The sequence below is a fragment of the Scyliorhinus canicula genome, chromosome 18 (assembly GCF_902713615.1).
Source record: "Scyliorhinus canicula chromosome 18, sScyCan1.1, whole genome shotgun sequence".
NCBI lineage: Eukaryota > Metazoa > Chordata > Chondrichthyes > Carcharhiniformes > Scyliorhinidae > Scyliorhinus > Scyliorhinus canicula.
The window spans coordinates 54,916,357-54,941,738 of NC_052163.1; the positions used below are offsets into that span (position 1 = coordinate 54,916,357).

At 45.4% G+C, this 25,382-nt stretch overlaps 1 protein-coding gene across 3 annotated transcripts in view; it reads left to right on the forward strand.

The window, feature by feature from the left end:
• gas7b (growth arrest-specific 7b) overlaps positions 1-25,382 on the forward strand; it is a 489,810-nt gene that overhangs the window by 164,742 nt on the left and 299,686 nt on the right. The window contains exon 1 of one of the 3 annotated variants that reach the window (XM_038777400.1): positions 14,654-14,701. The exons of the other annotated variants lie outside the window; for them this stretch is intronic. The gene's annotated coding sequence lies outside the window, so the exon portion shown is untranslated. Of the gene's footprint in view, positions 1-14,653; positions 14,702-25,382 lie in introns of those variants that run through there. 3 annotated transcript variants of the gene reach the window in all.

Consider the following 25,382-nt stretch of genomic DNA (forward strand, 5'->3'; position numbering starts at 1 on the left):
GCTTCAAAGCTTTAACCTGCTAAACATCATCCTCGTATTATTGCTTTATCAAAAGACTATAGCACTGAATGACCTGGTGCATTTCGAATTCGATTTTGCCCACAATCGCTTGCTTATCCTTGAAGTCTCTCTCAGGCCTGTTGAGGCTGACAGTTAAAAATGAGAAGAATTTAATCAAAAGAGGAATCCATAGGACAAGGAATTCATAGGACAAAAAAACCCAATGTTCCAATAATAGGATGGTATGTCTTTAATCTGAGAAGTAATTTGCGTCTGGAGGGTTTGTGTCTCTGCTTCAGAACAAAATTGCTGCGAGGCAATCTGTACAGAACTTCTCTGAAATGGTCCTCGAATTTAATGTGCAGAAATGATGACTAAGCAGAAAATAAGTCCCGTGGCATTGGGCTTCATAATTCTAGATCTGACTGACAAGAGCATCAAGAAATCATCCTGTCATTTTAATGATTTGTCCTCCAAAGAACCGTTCAACATTCTTTGGAATTAGACAGCTTACTTCTGGGCGTTTGTGCATGTTGGTGTCGAATTTCCCCCTGAGTGAGGGTAGCCTTGATTCTACAGCCTTCAATTTTGAGTTTGTGTCTCCTCAACAACTTAAATATCTTACATCGGAAGCAGTTTGCTGAGCTACTCATCTCCTGGGCCCCTGCCAACAGCTCTGGGCAATAGAGAAAAGGGAGTGGACATTTTCAACTTGGCGTGGCTGATCTGCTTGTAAATATAACCCCACATTCCTGCCAATCGATAACCTTTCACCCCTTACTACTGCTGGGGTCATCTGAGATATCTGTTCTGGGGTGGGACTAGAGCCCAAAACATTCTGACTCCGTGGTGAGTAAGCTACCACTACAGCTCGAAAATATCCCATGGCAGTTTGGAATCATGGAGTTTGATCCTATCACTTGTGGTTTTAAAACTAACTTTGCGACAATTCATACAAGCCAACTCCAGAAATCCTAGCACATGGAACAAGATTCTGCAGCGAAGATTTACGAGGATGGTTCTCTAGATGAGGAATTTCAGTTATTTTTTTTATTTTTTTTATTACTTTATCTGAGTTACAAAGCCAGGGCTCAGAGTGTGGACAGAGGCGAACCCCAAATCCAGGTCCTTTTTGCTCCAAAAACCAATTCAAATTGAATCCAATTCATGGTCCCCATAAAGGAGACATACCAGGGGCGAAATTCACCGACCCCCAGCAGGGTCGGAGAATCGCCTGGGTCCGCCGAAAATCCCGCCCCCGCGGTGGCAGAGATTCTCCGCCACCCGGGAATTGGCGGGGGCGGGAATCACGCCACTCCGATCGGCGAGGCCATTGCGGCGATTCTCCGGCCCGGATGGGCCGAAGTCCCGCCGCTGGGAGGCCTCTCCCGCCGCCGAGGTTTGAACCACCTCTGGTGGCAGCGGGATTGGCGCCGCGACCGGGCCCCCGGGGTCCTGGGGGGGGGGCGTGGGGCGATCGGACCCCGGGGGGTGCCCCCACGGTGGCCAGGTCCGAGATCGGGGCCCCCCGCTCAGACTCCGGGCCAGGGCCCTGGGTGCACTCTTTCTCCTCCGCTGCCGCCACGGCCTCCGCCATGGCGGAAGAGAAACCCACATCGCGCATGCGCCGGTGGTGACGTCAGCGGTAGCTGGCCGCTGACGTCACAGTCGGCGCATGCGCCGACCGGCGAAAGCCTTTCGGCCAGCCCCGCTGCCGGGCGGAGGGCCTGAAAGGCTGCTGGGGCCGGTTTTTTGCGCCAATCTTCTGGTGCCAACCGCTCCGGCGCGGGGCCCCCAAAGGTGCGGAGAATTCCCCACCTTTGGGGAGGCCCGACCCCGGAATGTTTGGCGCCACTCCCCTACGCCGGCAACCCCCGTCACGCCGGGTAGGGAAGAATCCCGCCCCTGATCTGAGCCAAAAAGCTCAATCTACGCTCAATCTTAGCCAAAAGGCCGAGAAGCGATGGAATTTCAGTTATGAGATTAATTGGAGAAGTTAGGACAATTCTCCTTGGAGAAAGGGAGGTGGAGAGTTGGGGTATTCAAAATCATGAGGGGTCTGGACAGAGCAGATGGAGAAAAACTGGTCCCACTCGTGAAAAAATTGAGAACGAGAGGCACAGATTTAAAGTAATTGGCAAAAGAAGCAAAAAGTGACATGAAGAAAACAGTTTTTTACGCAGGGAGTGGTTAAGGTCTGGAATGCCCTACCCGATAGTGTGGTAGAGGCAGTTTCAATCAAGGCACCCTAAAGGAAATCCGATTGTTATCTGATATTGAAAAATGTGCAGGGTTACGAGGAGAAGGCGGGGAAATGGCACCAAGTGAATTGCCCATTCAGAGAGTCGGTGCAGACACGATGGGTTGAATGGCCTCCTTCAGTACTGTAACAGTTCTGTGATCTCAAACTATTCTAAAACTTGTAAAATTGCTGATTTTTAAACTAACAAATTCTCAATTATCACCAAATTTTAACCATAGGACCAGAGTGTTGCTGTTCAGTTTTGGAAGTTAGTTTTACAAAATGAATATCCCTTTGTCACAAGGTAATAAAATAACAGACATTTACCAGATTAAACATGTATTTGATATTTTGAGCTTTGTCAAAATCCCGGTATGTCTTAAACATATGCTGGATAATTTCAAGTAGTCTGTTTCAAATGAATTTGGAGCTAATAGCGCAGCTAATTAAAGAGAGGGATGTGGCCAAATGTACTTTAGTTTCTCAAAGAAAGAAACCAAGGGATAAGTTTAAATGTCTTTGTCGTTCTAAAAATAGATTTAATATTGGCAGACCTGGACTTAAGCTAAGGAATAGTGTTGCTCTCAGCTTCTCTTGGATGAAGCTGTGGGTTGTAGGAGAGCAGGAGCAACACAGAGACATTTTAATGCACAACATTCAAGGTCAGATCAGTGCAGTCAGTTTGCACACTATCCTTCAAATTTCAAACTTTGGTATGTGTCTGACCCAGATTCATGAAATTGGCCCCTTTTTTTATCTTGTTCTCTGCCTGAAGGTAAGCCCTTGGTGATCATTCGCCGAAAGTGCCACACTTTTTACTATGTAGGGTGAGGGGGCAGCCTCAAGTCTAACTATGTCGGTAAAGGATCGAACCCACTGTTGTTGGCATGGATCTGATCTATATGTTAGCCATCTGGCCTCCCGACTTAAATGTCACCTCACCACCACCCTCCCTCCCCTTCCTCCTTTTATACCTCACAAAATGTTTGTTGTTTGAACAAGCCTGCCGCAATTCTTCAAGCCCAATTTTAACCCTGTCCACATGACAGAAACCAGAGAGGCAGTTAAAATCAGAGGCAGGGACTTACTGCTCAAATCCTGTTGTCTTCCTGCCGGATGTAGATTTTGAGCTGGGGCACAGATTGTGGTGATCGTAGATTTGACTAGATGCAATACAACTGAGCAAACACTAGAGGGAGCACGGGAGAGCTATAAATACACCGGGACAGGAAGTGAGGACACACTTCACGGAAGGCAGAACTCATAGCAGCACACAGACACAAGCAGGCAGCATTTGAGGTAGCCGTAAATTAAGCTCTGAAGAGAGAACGAATTCACAATAAAGCATCTTCTCCACATTTGAGACTACGAGCTTTATTAAGACACGAGGAACAACACATGGTACCAGGAATGGCTTCAGACGCTTACTACAGGACAACTCAGCTGCAGATACAGAAAGAACAAAATGCCATGGAAATCTCTCACTGGACATTCGACTTGGGAAGACATCGCTGATTGGAGGATGTGGCTTGGATACCCACCTCAGCTGGACACGACTGGCAATGTAAGAAATGTCTGGAAAATGTTTAAACAGTGGTTCGATTTATATATCATAGCTAATGATGCAGCAGCAGCCTCAGACAAAATTAAAATAGCAATGCTCATCGCAGGACATGAAGCTAGGAAAGTATATAATGGATTTAAATACTCAAAAGATGAAGACCGCAACAGCTTACAAACAATACTAAACAAATTTGAAGAGTACTGTAAGAAATTTGAACAGCAAGGCATGCTCAGAGACCAAACTGCACAGAGACTGAGTGATGCAAAACTTAAAAATTCACGAAAAGAACAACAAATCACGAGTGAAAAGTAGAGATCAAAAAGAAGGAATAACATGAATTTTTCACAAAGCCAAAACGCTGAAATCCAGTCCAGATCGAAAAGAAAAGGTAACTTACAACTTTCAGAAAGACAAAAAAGCTGAAATCCGCGAAAAATGACGTCCGACCACATTTTGCAGTCGCGGGCAAACAAAGAACTACAAACTGCGTCTGCGCATGCGCAGGAACCGGAAGCCGCGCATGCGCAGTTCCAACCATCTGTTTATCGTTCTGCGCATGCGCCGGCCGCGCATGCCCAGTTTAAAAAGGTTTGCGTTGCCGATCGTTATGCGCATGCGCAAGGCGCGCATGCGCAGTCTCAAAATGTTTTGGTCGCGGATCGTTATGCGCATGCACAAGCTGCGCATGCACAAGGGACACAAAACCGCACAGTGAAGGAAGGCCGATTTGCGCATGCGCAATTCATTCCTACGCATGACGTCACGAGCGTCATGACGTCTGAGCATCCGGACCACGCCTACTTAAAAGGGAAATGCCCGAAAATTGAAAACAAGATACTTAAAGTGGTAAAACCATATTTTCTTGCCTCAGAACACAGAAAAACGCCTGAACTTAAACCAGCAGTTAAAAACAACTCGCACAACACCCTGGAAAAAGCAGTCTGCACCACCCAAAGTGAAGAGAACAAAAAGAATTCCGAAACAACAAAAGATGATTTGTTTTTCGAAGATTACTACTCAGACATGGCTGAGTTAGTCGGATATGCTAATCACAGCATCAGCGACACGGTTGCAAAGTTCAACACGAATCAACTCGTGGTAGATGAATCCAACCAAGATGATTTGGATTTCAAAGAATACTACTCAGACATGGCTGAGTTATTCGGATATGCTGATCATAGCATCAGCGACACGGTCGCAAAGTTCAACACGAATCTACTCGTGGTAGATGAATCCAACACCATGATGCCATGGCAGATCGTCGATACATTGGATGACAGCAATACCCAAGACGAAGACGACGCCACACAGAGAGCACAGAAAGACTCCACAGAGCGAGCGATGACAGGCTCCGCAGTGCGAGTGATGAAAGACTCCAAAAGGGAAGCAAGCAAACACTCCCTGGCGAACACCATGCATGAACAACACCATGAAGGTAAACCCGCTGTATCTGAGCAACCGCAAGCAGACTATGAAAGTCTACCAAGCTCACATGAACAAGAAAAAGACAACGTACATCTACCCACTGCATGCGAAAACAGTGACAAGGTGATCACACTCGACGTACAGGATCACAGCGAGACTGACAGTTCTCAGCTTGTCTGTACAGAAGCACATAGTCGGGCCACCCAAGAGTCCAGAGAGACAACGCCAAAAGAAACCATGCAGATTTTGACTCCAGAAGAGGAGCACCAAGAGTCCAGAGAGACCACATCAACAGAAACCATGAAGATTTTGACTCCAGAAGAGGAGTGCCAAGAGTCCAGAGAGACCACGTCAAGTGAAATCATGCAGATTTTGACTCCAGAAGAGGAGCGCCAAGAGTCCAGAGACACCACGTCAATTGTAATCATGAAGATTTTGACTCTGGAAGAGGAGCGCCAAGAATCCAGAGAGACCGCGTCAAATGAAATCGAGAAGAATTTGACTCCAGAAGAGGAGCACCAAGAAAGCAAAGATGAGGAATCAAATCCTCCACAAATGACTGATGTCACCAGCATCGATGCTACATCAGATCATTCTCACCATTCTCGAGACGAAATGTTCAATGACTCAAATTATCCACACGGGACACTCATTGAGCATAACAAGAAAAACAAAAGCCAAAAGAAGCACAGCAGAAACGAGAACAACAATAGCGAGAACAACAGCAAGAACAAAAGCAACATGAAGCACGACAAGAACAACAAAAATCACAAGAAGCACTGCAGAAACAAGAACAACAACAGCACCAACAAAATCTACAACAACAACGACAAAAACTACAAGAAGAACAACAAAACCAACAAGAAGCATAACAAAGATAGCGACAACAACAAAGACAGAAACGACAAAAACAGCAACAAGAACGGCAACGAAAACAACAAAGACAGGAACGAAGATAGCGACAACAACAACGACAGAAATGACAAAAACAGCAACAAGAACGGCAACGAAAACAACAAAGACAGGAACGACAGAAACAACAGCAATGATACAATGACTTGTACACAATGGTACAACTCTGCACATGAAGGACAATGCCACAGCACACTGCAAAACAATGACAAGACTACAAACATGCCATGGGATGACAACGAATCGCACAAACTCACATCTGCTCCAGAACAAGCAAGCACACCAGCATTCAAGGCAGATGAGATAATAAATCGATACCACAAGCACAGAAAAAAGTCCATGTCAGTCAACATCAGTGGTTCGACCATGCAAACACCTCGGGATGACGCATTGGTTACTTAAAATAACAAGGAACACTTGGCACAGTGGAGGAAGGCACAAGGGGCAGTGTACGAACATGGTGAAAAGGCGAGTAGGATGCTGGTTAATCAGCTCCGCAAGCGGGATGCGGCTAAGGAAATTGCTGGAGTGAGAGACAAGAGTGGGAATGTGGTGCAGAAGGGGGGAGAGGTGAATGAGGTCTTCAACGACTTTTACGGGGAACTGTACTGGTCGGAGCCAACGGGGGAGAGGAGGGGAATGGAGAGGTTCCTCCACGGGCTTTCTTTCGCGAAGGTGCAGGAGGAGAAGGTGGAGGGGTTGGGTGCGCCGATTGAGCTGGAGGAGCTAGTTAAGGGGATCGGGCAGATGCAGTCAGGGAAGGCACGGGGCCGGATGGGTTCCCGGTGGAATTTTATAAAAAGTTTGTGGACCTAATGGGCCCCTTGCTGGTGCGGACACTCAATGAAGCGTGGGAAGGGGGGACTTTGCCCCCGACGATGTCGCGGGCGCTGATCTCGTTAATTTTAAAGAGGGACAAGGACCCCCAGCAGTGTGGTTCATACAGGCCCATATCTCTCCTCAACGTGGATGTTAAGGTCCTGGCAAAAATCCTGGCCACCAGGATAGAGGACTGTGTGCCAGGGGTTGTGCACGAGGACCAGACAGGTTTCGTGAAGGGAAGGCAGTTGAACACGAATGTGCGGAGATTGTTGAATGTCATCATGATGCCGGCGATTGAGGGGGAGGCAGAGATAGTGGTGGCACTGGATGCGGAGAAGGCCTTTGGTAGAGTGGAGTGGGGGTACCTATGGGAGGTGTTGGGGAGGTTTGGATTTGGTGAAGGGTTCATTAGATGGGTAAGGCTGCTATATGAGGCCCCAATGGCGTGCGTGGCCATGAATAGGAGGAGGTCGGAGTACTTCCGGCTTTACCGAGGGACCAGGCAGGGTTGCCCCCTGTCCCCCTTGTTGTTTGCACTGGCAATCGAGCCGCTGGCGATGGCGTTGAGGGATTCAGAGAGGTGGAGAGGCTTGGTGCGAGGTGGAGAGGAACATAGGGTGTCGTTGTATGCCGATGACCTGTTACTGTATGTGGCGGACCCGGTGGGAGGAATGCCGGGAGTGATGGAGTTGCTAGCTGAGTTTGGGACCTTTTCAGGTTATAAATTAAATTTAGGCAAGAGCGAGGTGTTTGTGGTGCACCCTGGAGACCAGGAAGAAGGAATTGGTAGGCGGGGGACGATGGACAGAGTGCTTTCGGGGGTGTGGGTCAGAGAGGGGAAGGTGTCTGCCATCTATAAGGTAATGCAGGAGGTGGAGGAGTCGTCAGTGGAGGAGCTGAAGGCTAAATGGGAGGAGAAACTCGGGGAGCAGATAGAGGACGGGACTTGGGCGGATGCCTTGGAGAGAGTCAACTCTTCCTCCTCATGTGCGAGGCTCAGTCTCATCCAATTTAAGGTGCTGCACCGGGCCCACATGTCCGGGACTAGGATGAGTAGGTTCTTTGGGGGTGAGGACAGGTGCACCAGATGTTCGGGGAGTCCAGCGAACCACGCCCATATGTTCTGGGCATGTCCAGCACTGGAAGAATTCTGGAAGGGGGTGGCGGGGACGGTGTCGAGGGTGGTTGGATCCAGGGTCAAACCAGGGTGGGGACCCGCGATTTTTGGAGTTGCGGTAGAGCCGGGAGTGCAGGAGGCGAAAGAGGCCGGTGTACTGGCCTTTGCGTCCCTAGTAGCCCGACGAAGGATTCTGCTACAGTGGAAGGATGCAAGGCCCCCAAGTGTGGAGACCTGGATCAGTGACATGGCGGGATTTATAAAATTGGAAAGGGTCAAATTTGCCCTGAGAGGATCAATACAAGGGTTCTATAAACGATGGCAGCCTTTTCTGGACTGCCTGGCTCAAAGATAGGTAACTCGGTCAATAGCAGCAGCAACCCGGCCGGGGCGGGGGGGGGGGGGGGGGGGGGGGGTGTTTCTCATTGTAGTGTCTATTCTCTAACTTTATATTGTGTTAATTTGCGTTATTGTTAAAATGCTGTGTTGTTCATGGAGGTGGGGCGAATGTTTATGATTGTTAATATTATTGTTATTTTTGGTATTTTACTATGGTGCGTTATTGTTGTATAAATTCAAAATTTTTCAATAAAAATTATTTCAAAAAAAAATAACAAGGTACACCAACAACATTTACAACGGAGTTGCAATATCAATATCACCACGTCAACAACAAAAAAAAAACTCTGAACAAATTCATCAAGTTTGGACTCATAAATGTTTTTATTAAGATTGGACTCATAAATATAAATTGGCTTTGTAAAATATGCAATAGCACCATCACTTGTATAGATACACATATCATAAGTAACTGTTTTGTACAATTTTCTTTAACGATGTACAGAAAATATGTAAAGAGAAAAAGGGGGATGTGGTGATCGTAGATTTGACTAGATGAAATACAACTGAGCAAACACTAGAGGGAGCACGGGAGAGCTATAAATACACCGGGACAGGAAGTGAGGACACACTTCACGGAAGGCAGAACTCGTAGCAGCACACAGACACAAGCAGGCAGCATTTGAGGTAGCCGTAAGTTAAGCTCTGAAGAGAGAACGAATTCACAATAAAGCATCTTCTCCACATTTGAGACTACGAGCTTTATTAAGACACGAGGAACAACACACAGATCACCTGCCAATCATCACCAGGATCCTTCTGGAAATATGTAAATTGGGCTCCAGTGACGTCTGATGTTCTAAAAGGGAGGGTGGGGCTTGTTCCCTCCGCTCCCCGTCCTTCCAGTGTACTCTGTGGATGGCTGCACTGAAGCATCGCTGACTGCAAGGATACAAAAAGGCAGAGCTGCAATTTCTTCGCAATCAGCGGCCATCTCCTCTGCATCGCTGCTGACAGGAAGACCTGGGCCAGTAATCCCCTACCGTTAATCTGGTCTTTTCTCACTCTCATCTGAATTGATTGTCATGTAATCTTCTGAGAGATGGTGGTGTAGTGATAATGTCACAGATCAAGTAATCCAGAGGCCTGGGCTAATATTCTGGGGACAATGGTTTGAATCCTACTGCGGCAGCTGGTGGAATTTAAACTCAATTAAATAATCTGGAATATAAAGCATGGCAACTGAGAGCTATTATCGATTATCGCTCCTGCGAAAGAAATCTGCCATCCTTACCCGGTCTGGCCTACATGTGACCGTCGGCAATGTGGTTGACTCTTGACCACCCTCTGAAATGGCCGAGCAAGCCACTCAATTCAAGGGTAATTGGGGATGCTGAACAAATGCTGGTTTTGCCAGTAATGCCCACATCCCATGAAAGAATAAAATTAATTATCTGCCCTGGTTGTTTAATTATCAATGCATGGGTAATGGCTGGAGTTTTACATTACTTGCAGGAAGGAAATGAAATCAGTAGTTAAATCAGGGGTGGGCAAACTACGCCCCACGGGCCGCATGCAGCCCGCCAAAGGTCTTTATGCGGCCCACCAAGATCAAGTCATAAAAAAATATATATATTTTTTTTACATTTTAAAATTTTTAAAAATTTTTTATAAGGTTAATGGGGGGGGGGGGCTGTTGGGTTACTGGTATAGGGTGGATATGTTGACTTGAGTAGGGTGATCATTGCTCGGCACAACATCGAGGGCCGAAGGGCCTGTTCTGTGCTGTATTGCTCTATGTTCTATGTGAGGCACCCAGAATCATAACCGGGTGAAGCGCCATTTTTGAAAAGTAGAGAAAAAGAGGGCTAAAGGCAGGATGCCGCCGGGGGAAGTGCTGAGGTATATGCCGCACGCTAATTGGTTACAACCGGGACTATTAATTAATATACTATGCGGCCCTTTAAAATTGTGAATTTCTGAATGTGGCCCTTGCATGGAAAAGTTTGCCCACCCCTGAGTTAAATAGTGCTTCAGGACATTCTAATCAAAGAAGTATTTTCTGTACTTTGTATTCAAAGTAGTATTTTCTGAAATAGTCACCATTGCAATGTTGGGAATTGTTACAGCTAATTTGCCGCGTAAGGAACAATGAGATGCATAACCAAATAATCTGTTTCAGTGCTATTGGTTGAGGACCAGACCTCCTCTGTTCTTCCAGGAAGAGTATCATGGGATCTTTAAATTATACTGTGAAAAACAGCTTGTCTGAAAGACAGCACCTTTACCAGTGTGGCACTTCCTCAGTACTGCACTGAAATGCCTGTAAATTATGCAATACAAGTCAATTTAATGAAACTATGTCAGAATGAATCCAAGGTTGCCTTATTTTTGAAATTATTAATGGCTGAGTATATGATCTCTTATTCCTTTGATCTGCTCTGGATTAAAATAAATTGCCAGAAAATTAGAACTTTTTTTTCAGAAGATAGCAATAAGCAAATTAATTGGTTCACATGAACAGTGTATTTTTTGCAAATTAATACTCCAAAAACAATATTATGTTCTGCTCTATTGAGGCTCAGCTTGTTATTCAATTGCCCTCCGGGGACTAAGATTTGTGGTGGGATTTTCTGGCCCCGTTTGCAACGATGCCTGCCATTGGTGGGATTGGAAAATTCCAATCTGGCCCCTTAATTGGAACAACGAATTGGGCACTTTAAGAAAAAGATGGTGCCCTGATCCACGATGTATGTGTGGCCTCGACGGGGCGTTCCCTGCCGAGGCATTAAAAAACGCTAAAGTGTTGTTGCATAGTGGGTTCTTTCTCGGTGCTGCAGTGCTGAGAAACACCCTGCTCAGCACATCCGCAACAGGACTCTGTTTTTATCTGTTGAATCGCGCCCAATGTTTCGTGTCATGGACCCTTCATCGGAACTGAAAGGAGGGAGAATGTTAGAGCAAAAGAAATTACAACAAAAAGTAGCAGCTTTAAGAACAAAAGACAGATGGCTAGGTGTGAGAGTGGGAGGGGTGTTTTGCATTGAAGCAATACATGTATGGAATATTTCAATGAAGAAAACAGAAGAAATGGGGTTTAAGATGTAGGAGAATATAAAGTTGCTGAACTCAACTTTGAGGCTAGGGGAGCGGGCAAACAAGTGGCAGATGGAATATAATGTAGAAAAAGTGAGAGGTTGGAGGAATAGAGGCATAGACTATTTTGTAAATGGGAGAAGTCTTTGGAAATTAGAAGCACAAAGGGACTCAGGAGTCCAAGGTCAGGATTCTCTTAAGGTTAACATGCAGATTCAGTTGGTAGTTAGGAAGGCAAATGCAATGTTAGCATTCATTTTGAGAGGGCTAGAATACAAGAGCAAGGATATACTGCTGAGGCTGTATAAGACACTGACCAGACCCCATTTGGAATATAATGAGCGGTTTTGGGCCCTGTATCTAAGGAAGGATGTGCTGGCCTTGGATGGGATCCAGAGGTTGTTCACAAGAATGATGCCCGAATGAAGGACTTGTCATATGAGGAGCTTTTGAGGACTCTGGGTCTATACTCGATGGAGTTTAGAAGGATGAGGGGGCCTAGACAGAGTGAATGGGGGGAGGATGAGGGGGCCTAGACAGAGTGAATGGGGGGAGGATGAGGGGGCCTAGACAGAGTGAATGGGGGGAGGATGAGGGGGCCTAGACAGAGTGAATGGGGGGAGGATGAGGGGGCCTAGACAGAGTGAATGGGGGGAGGATGAGGGGGCCTAGACAGAGTGAATGGGGGGAGGAGAAGGGGGCCTAGACAGAGTGAATGGGGGGAGAATGAGGGGGCCTAGATAGTGTGAATGGGGGGAGGATGAGGGGGCCTAGACAGTGTGAATGGGGGGGAGGATGTTTTCAGTAGTTGGAGAAACTAGAACCCAAGGACACAGCCTCAGACTGAAGGGACAATTCTTTAAAACAGAGATGAGGAGGAATTTCTTCAGCCAGAGGGTGGTGAATCTGCGGAACTCATGCCGCCAAAGTCTGTAGAGTCCAAATTACTGAGTGTCTTCAAAACAGAGATAGGAAGATTCTTGATTAATAAGGGGGTCAGGGTACTCTAAATTATTTTTTAAAAACACTAAATTGAAAAAAAAGAAAAACAGTAAATATAAAAATCATGAACATTACGCATTGACTGAAAAGGTGACTGGTAATAATATTACAGTAGCACAGTCTTAATCACATCTTACAACAAACTCCCTTCTCCCCATCTTTTGGGTTGTAGGGGCGAAACCCATGCAATCATGGGGAGAATATGCAGACAGACAGTGACCCAGAGTCTGGATTGAACCTGGAAACTCGGCGCCGTGAAGCAGCAGTGCTAATCATTGCGCCGTCGTGCTGCCCCTGGTTGCGGAGCAGACTTGATGGACCGAGTGGCCTAATTCTGCTCCTATGTCTTATGGTCTCATGGGTGCTCTTTTAGAGAGTCGGTGCAGACTCGATGGGCTGAATGGCCTTTTTCTGCACAAGAGGGATTCTATGGTTCTATGGAACGTTTTTAAAAATTAATTTAGAGTACCCAATTCTTTTTTTTCCAATTAAGGGACAATTTAGTGTGACAATCCACCTACCGTGCACATCTTTTTGGGTTGTGGGGGTGAGACCCACACAGACATGGGGAGAATGTGCAAGGTTCTATGGAACATTATTTGCATTGGATTGGACATTTATTCTGGTGTTCATGTGACGGTGTGTAATGTTAATGCCTCTTCTGCTGTATTTAGTTTTTTAAAAAATCTACTGACTATTTTGGCCTCCAATGAGCTTTGGTGCTTCTTTTCTTCATGTTTATTTGCCACAAAATTTAGTACAGGTAGCAGTGGATTTCCAATTGAGAGTTTTCTGAAAGGATGTACTCCTAAAAAGGAGGAGAATCCACAGAGGATGTCATATTGTCCAAGGGGAGCCCCATGTCCTTCTGATGTGACTCATGTACCTCTATCTACATGGTAGTACCAATATACCCATGTCTGTGTAGAAGTGTAATTCCTCATTTTGGAAGAACTAATTTTTAAAAGATTACAAAGTTAATGCTCAGAGTGGGCAGGGCAAACCCTTAACTCATCGTCTTTCTTGGCCCAAAGAACAATTCAAATTGAATTCAATTCATGGTCCCCACAAAGGAGACATACAAGATCCAAGATGACAAGAATATGCATTGCACCTGATATTGCGTTTGGCTGTGTCAGAACTAATGGTTCAAGCAGCATCACCTTAATTTCAGTAGAGACCAGCTGGGTGCTGGGTAGCTTATACGGTTGTCTGCAGACTGGGGCTTCTACGTTCAATTTGCTCGCAGCTTGGTGGTTAGCACTGCTGCCTCACAGTGCCAGGGACCCGGGTTCAATTCCGGCCTTGGGTGACTGTGGAGTTTGCACTTTCTCCTGTGTCTGAGTGGGTTTCAACCTGCAGTTTCCTCCCACAGTCCATAGATGTGCAGATTAGGTGGATTGGCCATGACAAATTGTCCCTGAGTGTTACGAAGTTGTGAAGGTTAATTGGGGTTATGGGATCGAGTAGGGGAGTGGGCCTCAATAGGGTTCTCTTCCAGAAGGTCGGTGCAGACTCGATGGGCAAAATAGCCGCCTCCTTTTTTGTAGGGATTCTATGCATTCCTTCAGGTCTTACTACTTTCCTGCCTTGGTGGTTAGATTCCTTTTGACACTCCAAGTCTTCTTTAGAATTTTGTTCTGAACTTGTGTTGTGCCACACCCATTTGATTTCCCCTGGTATTTTTTTTAACCCACCATTTTTTGTGCACCTGGTGCTGTGAATGATTATTCAATTTATTGTACAAATGAGCTTCACCAGTAAAATGAATGCTATTAGCACTTAACTTTTCTGGCACCTGTTCTTAATCATTTAGCACCTGGAAACCACAACAAAAAATGTTCCATTGTTTTTATACACAGGACTTGAAACAATCTTTGAAGAATTCTTCAACGTCTTAAAGTTAGCTGTGTTACTTATCATGCTGCTTATAAGGAATTCATAGTGAGGGCTGAAACCTATTCTTGTCAATTATCTAATGACCAATTCCTGATTATCCTCCTAGGGGAGAGAAAGCCTCTTTGAAAGTGAGCGCAATAATATGACACACCTGGAGCGAGAGAGTTGGAACTAGGTCAATCCTACCCAGCAGACTTGCTCCATTATCTAAACCAGATAGGTGCAGTGTATATTGCTGGACATTGATCAAACATCTAGGGTGACTGGTGGAATCTGGAAGGCTGTAAGTAAGGCATGGGCACTAGCTCAATTGGCTCCAGCTAACCCTTCAGGTCAAAGCTGTAATATCCAGGGTGCACAAGCAGGGATATCTTGCCAGACGTCATCTGTAAAAGGAAATAAATAGATTTCCATGCTCTAAAGGTGTCAAGGGGTACGGGTGGAACGGTTTAGATAAAGGGTCAGTTGTGATAATCTTCAATGTCAGAGCAGACATGCAGGGCCAAATGGCCTACACCTCCTATTTTCTATGTTAAACTGTAAGGATTTAGCTGCTTGAATTCCTAAAGTAGTTCTTTTCATATTTCTAATTCTGCAGTCTTTTAGTCTACATCTAACCCTCTAAATCAGGATAAATATGATATGAAGAGAAAAACTCAGCAGGTCTGCCAGCATCTAGAAGGAGAGAAACACAGTTAACGGGCATAGTTTACCAGTCTTGTCACGCCCGACTTGGTGACATGGTGAGGCCGTTGAATTTCATGGCGCAAGATCCAGATTAGCATATTTAAATGAGCCATTAGGCTTGTTTACATATGTCTGTGCCTAGGCCGGATTCCCCCGGCATACGGGACCTAACGGTTGCACCTGGGAGACCTCGCCAGGGCCCTGTTTAGCATTGGTCCACATAAACGTGGATCAGGCATCATGGCCCCTGGGGAAGGTCTCCCAGACAATTAGAGATCTCCTGGTGGTCGTGCTCTGGGCACTTCCACTGCCAACCAGGCACCTTGGCACTATCACCTGGGCAGGGGAATTGCCAGGCTGGCAGTGCCAAGGTGCCCATTTGACAGGTTTGCCATGCCAGGTGTTGGGCCCGGGATGCCTTGCCCATAAGAAGTGGGGTGATGGGGGGGGGGGGGGGGGGGAGGCTTGAAGACCCCATAAAGTGGTATGTTGCTGCAGTGGTGTTGGCTGGAAGCCGCAGTGGGGTGCTGAGGGGGGTTGAAAGATCAGGAAGACCTTTAAAAATGGCAACCATGTGGGTGGCACGGTGGCGCAGTGGTTAGCACTGCTGCCTCACAGCACGAGGACCCAGGTTTGATCCCAGCCTGGGTCACTGTCCGTGTGGAGATTGCACGTTCTCCCTGTGTCTGCGGTTCTCACCCCCACAACCCAAAGATGTGCAGGGTAGGTGGATTGCCCACGCTAAATGGCCCCTTAATTGGAACAAAGAATTGGGCACTTTAAGAAAAAGATGGTGCCCTGATCCACGATGTATGTGTGGCCTCGACGGGGCGTTCCCTGCCGAGGCATTAAAAAACGCTAAAGTGTTGTTGCATAGTGGGTTCTTTCTCGGTGCTGCAGTGCTGAGAAACACCCTGCTCAGCACATCCGCAACAGGACTCTGTTTTTATCTGTTGAATCGCGCCCAATGTTTCGTGTCATGGACCCTTCATCGGAACTGAAAGGAGGGAGAATGTTAGAGCAAAAGAAATTACAACAAAAAGTAGCAGCTTTAAGAACAAAAGACAGATGGCTAGGTGTGAGAGTGGGAGGGGTGTTTTGCATTGAAGCAATACATGTATGGAATATTTCAATGAAGAAAACAGAAGAAATGGGGTTTAAGATGTAGGAGAATATAAAGTTGCTGAACTCAACTTTGAGGCTAGGGGAGCGGGCAAACAAGTGGCAGATGGAATATAATGTAGAAAAAGTGAGAGGTTGTGCACTTCGGTCGGAGGAATAGAGGCATAGACTATTTTGTAAATGGGAGAAGTCTTTGGAAATTAGAAGCACAAAGGGACTCAGGAGTCCAAGGTCAGGATTCTCTTAAGGTTAACATGCAGATTCAGTTGGTAGTTAGGAAGGCAAATGCAATGTTAGCATTCATTTTGAGAGGGCTAGAATACAAGAGCAAGGATATACTGCTGAGGCTGTAGAGGACACTAGTCAGACCCCATTTGGAATATAATGAGCAGTTTTGGGCCCTGTATCTAAGGAAGGATGTGCTGGTCTTGGATGGGATCCAGAGGTTGTTCACAAGAACGATGCCCGAATGAAGGACTTGTCATATGAGGAGCTCTTGAGGACTCTGGGTCTATACTCGATGGAGTTTAGAAGGATGAGGGGGCCTAGACAGAGTGAATGTGGGGAGGATGAGGGGGCCTAGATAGTGTGAATGGGGGAAGGATGTTTTCAGTAGTAGGAGAAACTAGAACCCAAGGACACAGCCTCAGACTGAAGGGACAATTCTTTAAAACAGAGATGAGGAGGAATTTCTTCATCCAGAGGGTGGTGAATCTGCGGAACTCATGCCGCCAAAATCTGTAGAGTCCAAATTACTGAGTGTCTTCAAAACAGAGATAGGAAGATTCTTGATTAATAAGGGGGTCAGGGGTTATGGGGAAAAGGGGGGAATGAGATATCAACCATGATTGGTTGATGGACCAAATGGCCTAATTCTGCTCCTATGTCGTATGGTCCCGAAGGCTTTAACATGCCTGTAACGGAAGATGAGATGCTGCTCCTCCAGCTTGCACCAGGCTTCACTGGAGCATTGCAGCAGGCCAAGGATAGGTATGTGTGCATGACAGCAAGGGGCTGAGTTAAAATGATAGGCAACAAGAAGGTTAGGCCCATGCCTGCAGACTGAACGAAGGTGTTCTGCAAAGCGGTCACCCAGTCTGCATCATAATCTCTGTTGTGCTCAGTACAGACTACTACTCTGGTAATTCTTGTTATATCCAAGCATATCTTTGTATTATGTTGAAAATGGTTGAATTTTTCATTTTGATAAATATTCAGAAATTGGTTGGTGAGGTGTCAGTCAGTGGGGAGCAGTTGGGACAATAAAATTGACCTTGGTGCTCTCAGATGAAGTCAGGAATTGGCCAGGATTTATCCGATGACCTGTGCTGGGGAGTGCAGGCTTGCAGTTTCCAAATGGGAGCAGGAAAGGACTGGTTTATTGATGTTTGATTGTTAATATGCATCCAGGTGATCGTGGGCTACGACCAAATGATGCATATAGGCTTGCCTGGAGTGTTTCACATGTGGTGGACATCACAATTTCATTGTTTCGTGGGCGATATAAATTGACTAACTTGAGTTTTTAATGTGGACAGAATGCCATGGCGAAGGGAGAATTTGTTGTAAGATGTGATTGGGACAGTGCTACTGTAATATTATTACCAGTCACCTTTTCAGTCAATGCGTAATGTTCATGATTTTTATATTTACTGTTTTTTTATTTTTTTTAACTTTAGTGTACCCAATTCATTTATTCCAATTAAGGGGCAATTTAGTGTGGCCAATCCACCTACCATGCAGGTCTTTGGGTTGTGGGGGCAAAACCCACGTAAACACGGGGAGAATGTTCAAACTCCACACGGACAGTGACCCAGAGCCGGGATCGAACCTGGGACCTCGGCGCCGAGAGACTGCAGGGCTAACCATTGCGCCACCGTGCTGCCCTTCTATTTGCTATGTTAAGCCTGTGCATGGATTCTCCAATTACTAATTCAATTGGTGAATTGTTATTTTCCTTAAATCCAGGAACTAGGAATGTAAGGTTAGGGTTGAGGTATTTCATAATCTGATAAAGTAATTGGATCAAGTGTAGATTGGTGTTAACTGTGAGTTTGCTAAGGCTTATCATTAAATATGAATGTGACAGATGTTTGCAAGTGTGCTAGAAGGTTGAAACTCAATCTTGGGTTCGAAATGATATTTGTACGCTACAGCTGGAGAATATTTTGAGCCACTCTACTTATTCTGTGCCCTTGTAACATTCCCAGCCAGTATATTCTGAATCTTAGGTGGCAGTTTTATGAAGTGATCATGAGTCATAGGTTCAGGACTATTTGTTAGAAAGATCCCAAATCTGCCCAAATTTGGCTGTTTTGGTGAAGCTGAACCCAAATTCTTCAACTCGAGTTTTAGTTTATTTTTTCAGCAGAAAAAAAGATGGGGCTGCCATGAATATGAACCATGTGGTCTAAAAAGCCTCTTCTGTTCCACTCCAGCTCAAATTAAATGGTTGCTTTAATTCGGATGAAAGCAGGCCATCAGTCAACAGCTGTTCACTGACTGCTATGGGATACAAAAAGCAAATGAGAATGTAAGGAGGTCAGTGGAGCCCCACAATTCATTCCTTTTTAATACCCCCCCTCACCCAAACACTTTCTCATATCTCGCAATTGCTTTTTCCCGGAGTGTATCAAATAGTTTCTTCACCAATGTCTGCTCGATGACCTTTCCTGATCATTTACTTCACAAAGAATATTGCCCTTTTCGGCGAAAATGTTCTGCCAGACATCTAAGCTTAAATAAGATTACGAGTACACGACTAAATTTAAGGTTGCATTTTTTTGAAGGAAGGAGATTGGTTAATTTCCCAGTGCAACAGGGAAGCTTCCCTTGATGTGTCACCAGGAGGATGCATGCCCCAACTAGCTGAGATCAGGGGCGTGAACGGGCCAACCCTACGACTAATTCTGGCCCCTATAGGGGGCCAGCACGGCACTGGAGCGGTTAACGGCGCTCCAGCTGCTGATCCCGGTGCGAACTGGGCGCAGTGGCGCCGGTGCCAACATGCGCATTGGCTTCCTTCAACGCACCGGCCCCAACGCAATATGGCGCAGGACTACAGGAGCCGGCATGTAGGAAAGGAGGCCCCCAGCCAGAGAGGCCAACCCGCCGATCGATGGGCCCCAATCGTGGGCCAAGCCACATTGGAGACACCCCCACCCCCCCCGGTCCTGCTGGCGTCGTCCACACCTGCTCTCAGCCGGCCGCTCGGCCCCTCCCGGGCCAAGAATCGGCAGGCCGGCCGCATAGAGAGGCTCGTGCCGCGCCAACCACGTCGGCGCCAATGGCGAGAGCGGAGAATCGCATGCCGCATTGGGGCGGCATGGCGTGATTCGCGCCGGTTGCGGGGATTCTCCGGCCCGGCCCCGGGCTGAGAATATCCCGACCCCGAATCTTGTACTTTCTGGAAATTGCACGAATTACTGAAAGTCAAAAGGACGAAAGAGGGTGACATTGGGCGGGCTACCATTGGTGCCACTTGTTTTAATATTGGTGAAAGTTAAAATTACCGTTGTCGTGTGAGACCCTGTAATATTGAAGGTGAGTGTGTGGTTAATAAAGTATGCGATATCCTCAGCTTTATTCATTGGAGTATAGATTATGAGAGCAAGGTGGTTTTAATTTATCGAAGACATTTGTTCAGCCTCTGGTCTGGGCACGCCACACTTGATGTGAAGACATTGGAGTGAGTGCAGAAAAGGTTCACAAGAACATGTCCAGGGATGCGGAACTTCAGTTATGAAGAAATCTTGTGGAGTTTGGAGTTTGCACAGTGTCCCCGTGTTTGTGTGGGTCTCACCCCCACAATCCAAAGATGTGCAGGGTAGGTGGATTGGCCACGCTAAATTGCTCCTTAATTGGGAAAAAAAAAGAATTGGGTACTTTAAATATATATTTTTAAAAATGGGGGGAAAAAAGAAAAATAAAAGAAGAAAGTTTGGAGAGGTTGGTACTGTTTTCCTGGGGGGGGGGGGTGGGAGAAGAAGAAGATTGGGGAGAGATTTCATAGAGGTATTCTAAATCCTGAGGGTAACAAAGTAGATGGGGCAAAAGTATTCTGTCTCTTGAAAGGACCGAGAATGGCGGCACAGATTTCAAGTAATTGGCAAAAGAAGCAGAAATGTTAAGAGAACATTTCCCCCCCCATAGTAAATGGTTAGCACCTGAAATGCACTGCCGGCGAGTGTTGCGACAGGTTCAATCGAGGCATTCAGCAGGGAACTATATTGTTCATAGGAACATCGGAATTAGGAGCAGAAGTAGGCAATTCGGCCTTTGAGCCTACTTCGCCATTCAGTCAGATCATGGCTGATCTCCTCCTGGTCTCATATCCACCTCCCTACCTGTTCCCCATATCCCTTTAACCCGTTTTTAAAATCAGAAATGTATCTATATCCATCTTGAACCCATTTAATGACTCTGATTCCCCCGCATTGAGGGGCAGCAAGTTCCACAAATTCACCACCCTCTGCGAGAAGTAGTTCCTCCTTATCTCAGTACTAAATCTACCGTCTCTCAACCTATATCTGTGACACCTCATTCTAGATTGCGCGACAAGGTGGAACATTTGCTCTATGTGTAATTTATTTAAATAAATTTAGAGTATCCAATTATTTTTTCTCCAATTAAGGGGCAATTTAGCGTGACCAATCCACCTAAACTGCACATCTTTGGGTTGTGGGGGTGAAACCAACGCAGACATGGGGAGAATGTGCAAACTCCACACGGACAGTGACCCAGGGCCGGGATTCGAACCCGGGTCCTCAGCGCCGCAGTCCAGTCCTAACCACTGTGCCACTTGCCACCCTGACATTTGCTTTATTGATCCTTTTTTATACTTTATATCCCTCGATCAGATGCCGCTCATCCTTCTAAACTCCAGTGAGTGTAAGCCCAAACTGTTTAATCTCGCCTCATAGGTCAGCTCTTTCATCCCCGTAATCAATCTGGTGATCCTCCTCTGAACTGCCTCCAATGCCACCACATCCTTCATCAAATAAGGAGACGTAAACTGGACACAATACTCCAGATGTGACCTCACCAACAGCCTATACAACTGCAACAACACTTCTCTACTTTTATACTCCAGTCCTTTTGCAATGAATGCTAAGATTCCATTTGCGTTTTTAATTACATCTTTGTTACAAACTTATGTTTGCGATTATGGGGATAAGGTGGAGAATGGTACTCGGTGATTTGAGCGTTCAGAAAGCTGGTGCAGACATGGTGGACCAAATGGCCTCCTCCTGTACTGTAACAGTTGTGATTCTGTTCATGACACAAATCAGGTGCTGTTGTACAGAACCTGTTTGGAGTTAGCTGCGAATGTTAATAACAAAAATCAACTTCTACTTATTATGTCTTTAATGTAATGAAATATTGCAAAGTACTTTGCAGGAGCATTATAAAACTGAGCATAAGACCAAGCCACAAAAGGAGATATTGGGTAAGGTGACCAAAAATTTGATCAACGAGCTAGTTTTGAAGGAGTGTCCTAAAGGAGGAAAGCAGATCGAATGGTAGGGATGAAATTCCACAGCTTGGAACCTAGTTAACAGAAAGAACAGCTTTCAACAGTGGAGCAATAAGAATTGAAAATGCACAAATGGCCAGAATTAGAAGGCTGAAGATATCTCTGGGCTGGAGAGGTTTACAGAGATTTTTAAAAAATTAATTCATGGGATGTGTGTGGTGCTGGCTATGCCATCCCTAATTGCCCTTGAGAAGAGGTAGTTAGCTGCCTTCTTAAACCATTGCAGTTCATGTGATGTAGCTACACTCACAGTGCTGTAAAGGACAGAGTCCGGGATTTTGACCCAGCTACAGTGAAGGAACAGTGATATATTTTCAAGTCAGGATGGTGAGTGACTTGGAAAGGAACTTACAGGTGGTGGTGTATCCATATGTCTGCTGCCCTTGTCCTTCCAGATGGTAGTGGTTATGAGTTTGAAAGGTGCTGCCTTAGGAGAAGGAGGGGCAAGGCCCCGGAAGGGTTTTGAGAATCAGTATGAGAATTTTAAAGTCAACCAGGAGACCATTGAAGTCAGTGAGCTCAGGGGTGATTGGGGAATGGGACGTGCTGAGAGTTCAGATTTGGGCTGTGGAGTTTTGAATTACCTCCAATTTATAGAGAATAGAATGTGGGAGACCAGTCAGATTTAGCACAGTGGGCTAAATAGCTGGCTTGCAATGCAGAACAATGCCAGCAGCGCAGGTTCAATTCCAGTACTGGCCTCCCTGAACAGGTGCCAGAATGGAGGTGGAAATAGGTAGTCTTAACGATGTCACGAATATGAGATCAGAAGCTGATCTTGGGATCAAACATGACATCAAGGTTTAAAATCGATCAACTTAATCTCTGACTGTTGCCAAGCAGAAAGATGAATTTGGTAATTTGAACTCTGAGTTTCTGGCTAGGAGGCAGTGATGCTACTCATTGTGCCACAAGACGTCAACCAGGACTTTGTACATCTCCATCCAATCTCATCTCTCCTCATTCTCCGGAGAACGCCCCAACTTCTTCAATCTGATCTTGTAGAAAATCCCTCATTCATGGAGCCATTCTGGTAAAATCCCTTCTGCACCCTCGCAAGGATCCTCAGATGTTCCTAAAGTGTGGTGACAGATTTGGAGGCAAGACCCTAGTTGGGGCCTAGCGTGAACTTTATAAACATTCAGCTTAACTTTTCTGATAGCCACATGTGAATGTCCTATCATGGTGTGGACCTGTACCTTAGTACCAGCTGGTGATCATTTACTTCCTTATCAACCCTGAAAATATTCTGAACACTACTATTCCTTTCTATGTGACCCTCAACTTCTTCTCAAAGGATATCAACTTAGTTCTGCATAGTAGAATAAGAATCAATTAACTGACTGGTAGGCCTTATTACATTGAGTCAAACTGCACTATTTTTACTGTTTACACCAAGCTATTGACTGTTCCCATTATTCTTGGATTAATTTACCGGAATATTTCATGAAGATATTCTGAGTGGGCGTTTTATTTCAAGCAGTTTGCAGAAAATAGCCTCGCATTCAATTCCACACTCCAGACAAACTGCTGATCATAGTGTTATGAAGCTGATAAGCTAGAAATGTCATCAGGCCCTCATTGTCTGTGCATCAGTGGCTGTGTTGTTCAGCTACTCAATGGCAGGATGGTGGGAGGGTAATATTATTCATCGAGGAGGCAAAACACAATTAGGATTGCATTTAATGTGGAGTCAGTGGAGAATAGTAACATGACTAACATTGGTGTTAATTTTTGTGTCAGCAGAATTTATTGGTCCATTTTTGCTTTCCAACAAAGTAAACTATGGAAGACTTTGTCAAAATAAACTCTTCCATTAAATGTGTACCTTGCCTTAACTAGAGTAAATTAAGAGGCCTCAGAAGGAAGAAAAATTGTCTTACATAATACAGATTTTTTGAAATAATTTATATTAGAGGTTATGCTCTCTAAAACTAAGGGAAGGAAGCGTTCTTCCAATGGGCTAAGAGATAAAGGTCCCACCTGGTATATGTTTCCCCCTGTACTAATCCGTAGAGATTGAGGTCTGAAGTCAAGTCAGTCCATGGTCTGCACTGAACTTCCAAGCGAGGAGTGCGTTACGGTGCTGCCGTTAATCTGAACATCACTGGCGTTTCGGAGGGATGAATAATCAGGCAGGACTACAGCTCCTGAGCACTTTCCACATACTGCGCATGTGCGTGAAGAGCTATGACAAAGCAAGGTTACTCGCTGAGAGGCATCTTGGAGCGTAAAGTCGCCATAGTCCCAGATAACGATAGGCTGCTTTTCTCTTTGAGGGGGGAGAGCTGACTTCACTTTGAGGGGAGAGTTGGGGAGAGCTGACTGGTGGTGATTTAACCTGAAGATCACCACACCTTGGACGAGAAGCAGGTTGAGAAGGCAGGGCCTTAATCAATAACCCTCAGCCGGTACGGAATTTCCCTTTGAGGGGGAGAGCTGACTGGTGGTGATTTAACCGGAAGATTACCACACCTCAGACGGGGAGAAGGGCCTTCATGAATAACCCTCAGCCAGTACGGAATTAAATCCATGCTGTTGGCCTTGGTCTGCATTGTGAACCAACTGTCCAGCCAATTGAGCAAAACCAACCCCCCATCTAATTATGTCTCAGTCTTGCTTCATCTTTGTAAAATAGTTAGCATGTAAATAAATGTGTTTTCAACAAAATACCATTGCCTCCAGCAAGATCTCATCTCTTCAAGTGTAAGAAGCTAACAAGTTCTGAGATAAAACCACAATATAAAATATCTAGTCACCTTTAGTTTAAAAATAGGCCATCGGTGAATGTGAGAGGAGGATTGGAGTCAGTCGTAATACACTTCATGCTTTTAGTAGCCTGCTGATTCGATCCAGGCTTAACAGTGTGCAATAGCCACAGATGCAAAATATCAGACATTATTGGTGCTCATGATTTACAACTGTACAAGATTTAAAAAAACAAAAGGGAGGAAGTAAGTGCAAAGAGTTACCACTTACAACAATAGCTGCATTATTGTCAGACAGCTACAAAAACAGAATTAGAGGGGTTAATTCTTTAATCTTGGATTTGCCATATTAAATGCTGAAGGGTTTGTTCCATGCTTACAGCAGGAGACCCCCTACACAGGAAATACCTTTCCAGACTTCCTGGAATTCTTCAATAGAATTTGTGTGTTTGCTACTTCCTCTGGTAGCCTCTCACATCCTTTTATCAGTCTCTTATTTCATGGTGTGTCCATCTATCAGTGAACGCGCTTGCATAAAAGTGTGAAATTAGTTTTGGCTGATGGTGAATCAGCTGGCTATTTTACATTCCATCCAATTCTCTTTCTACATGGAAAAGAAAATATCATACAGTGTAAAACAAGCTACTGATCCTGTATTGCCTTATTATTATTACTATTATTATGTCCAAAAAAGATACATTTCAGCCCATATTCTGTTGTTACATTCTGCATTTTGTATCTGCACCGTGAATTGATTTGCATCACAAAGCTATAAAAGTTAACACCTTTAGAATATTGACGCGCATGAGATTGCCTTCAGCAGGCATGAGCACAAAACATGCGAAACTCTTTCATCCACCTCAAAGCATTAAATATTAACAAAGGTATAACTGTGCACTCTCTTCTTGCAC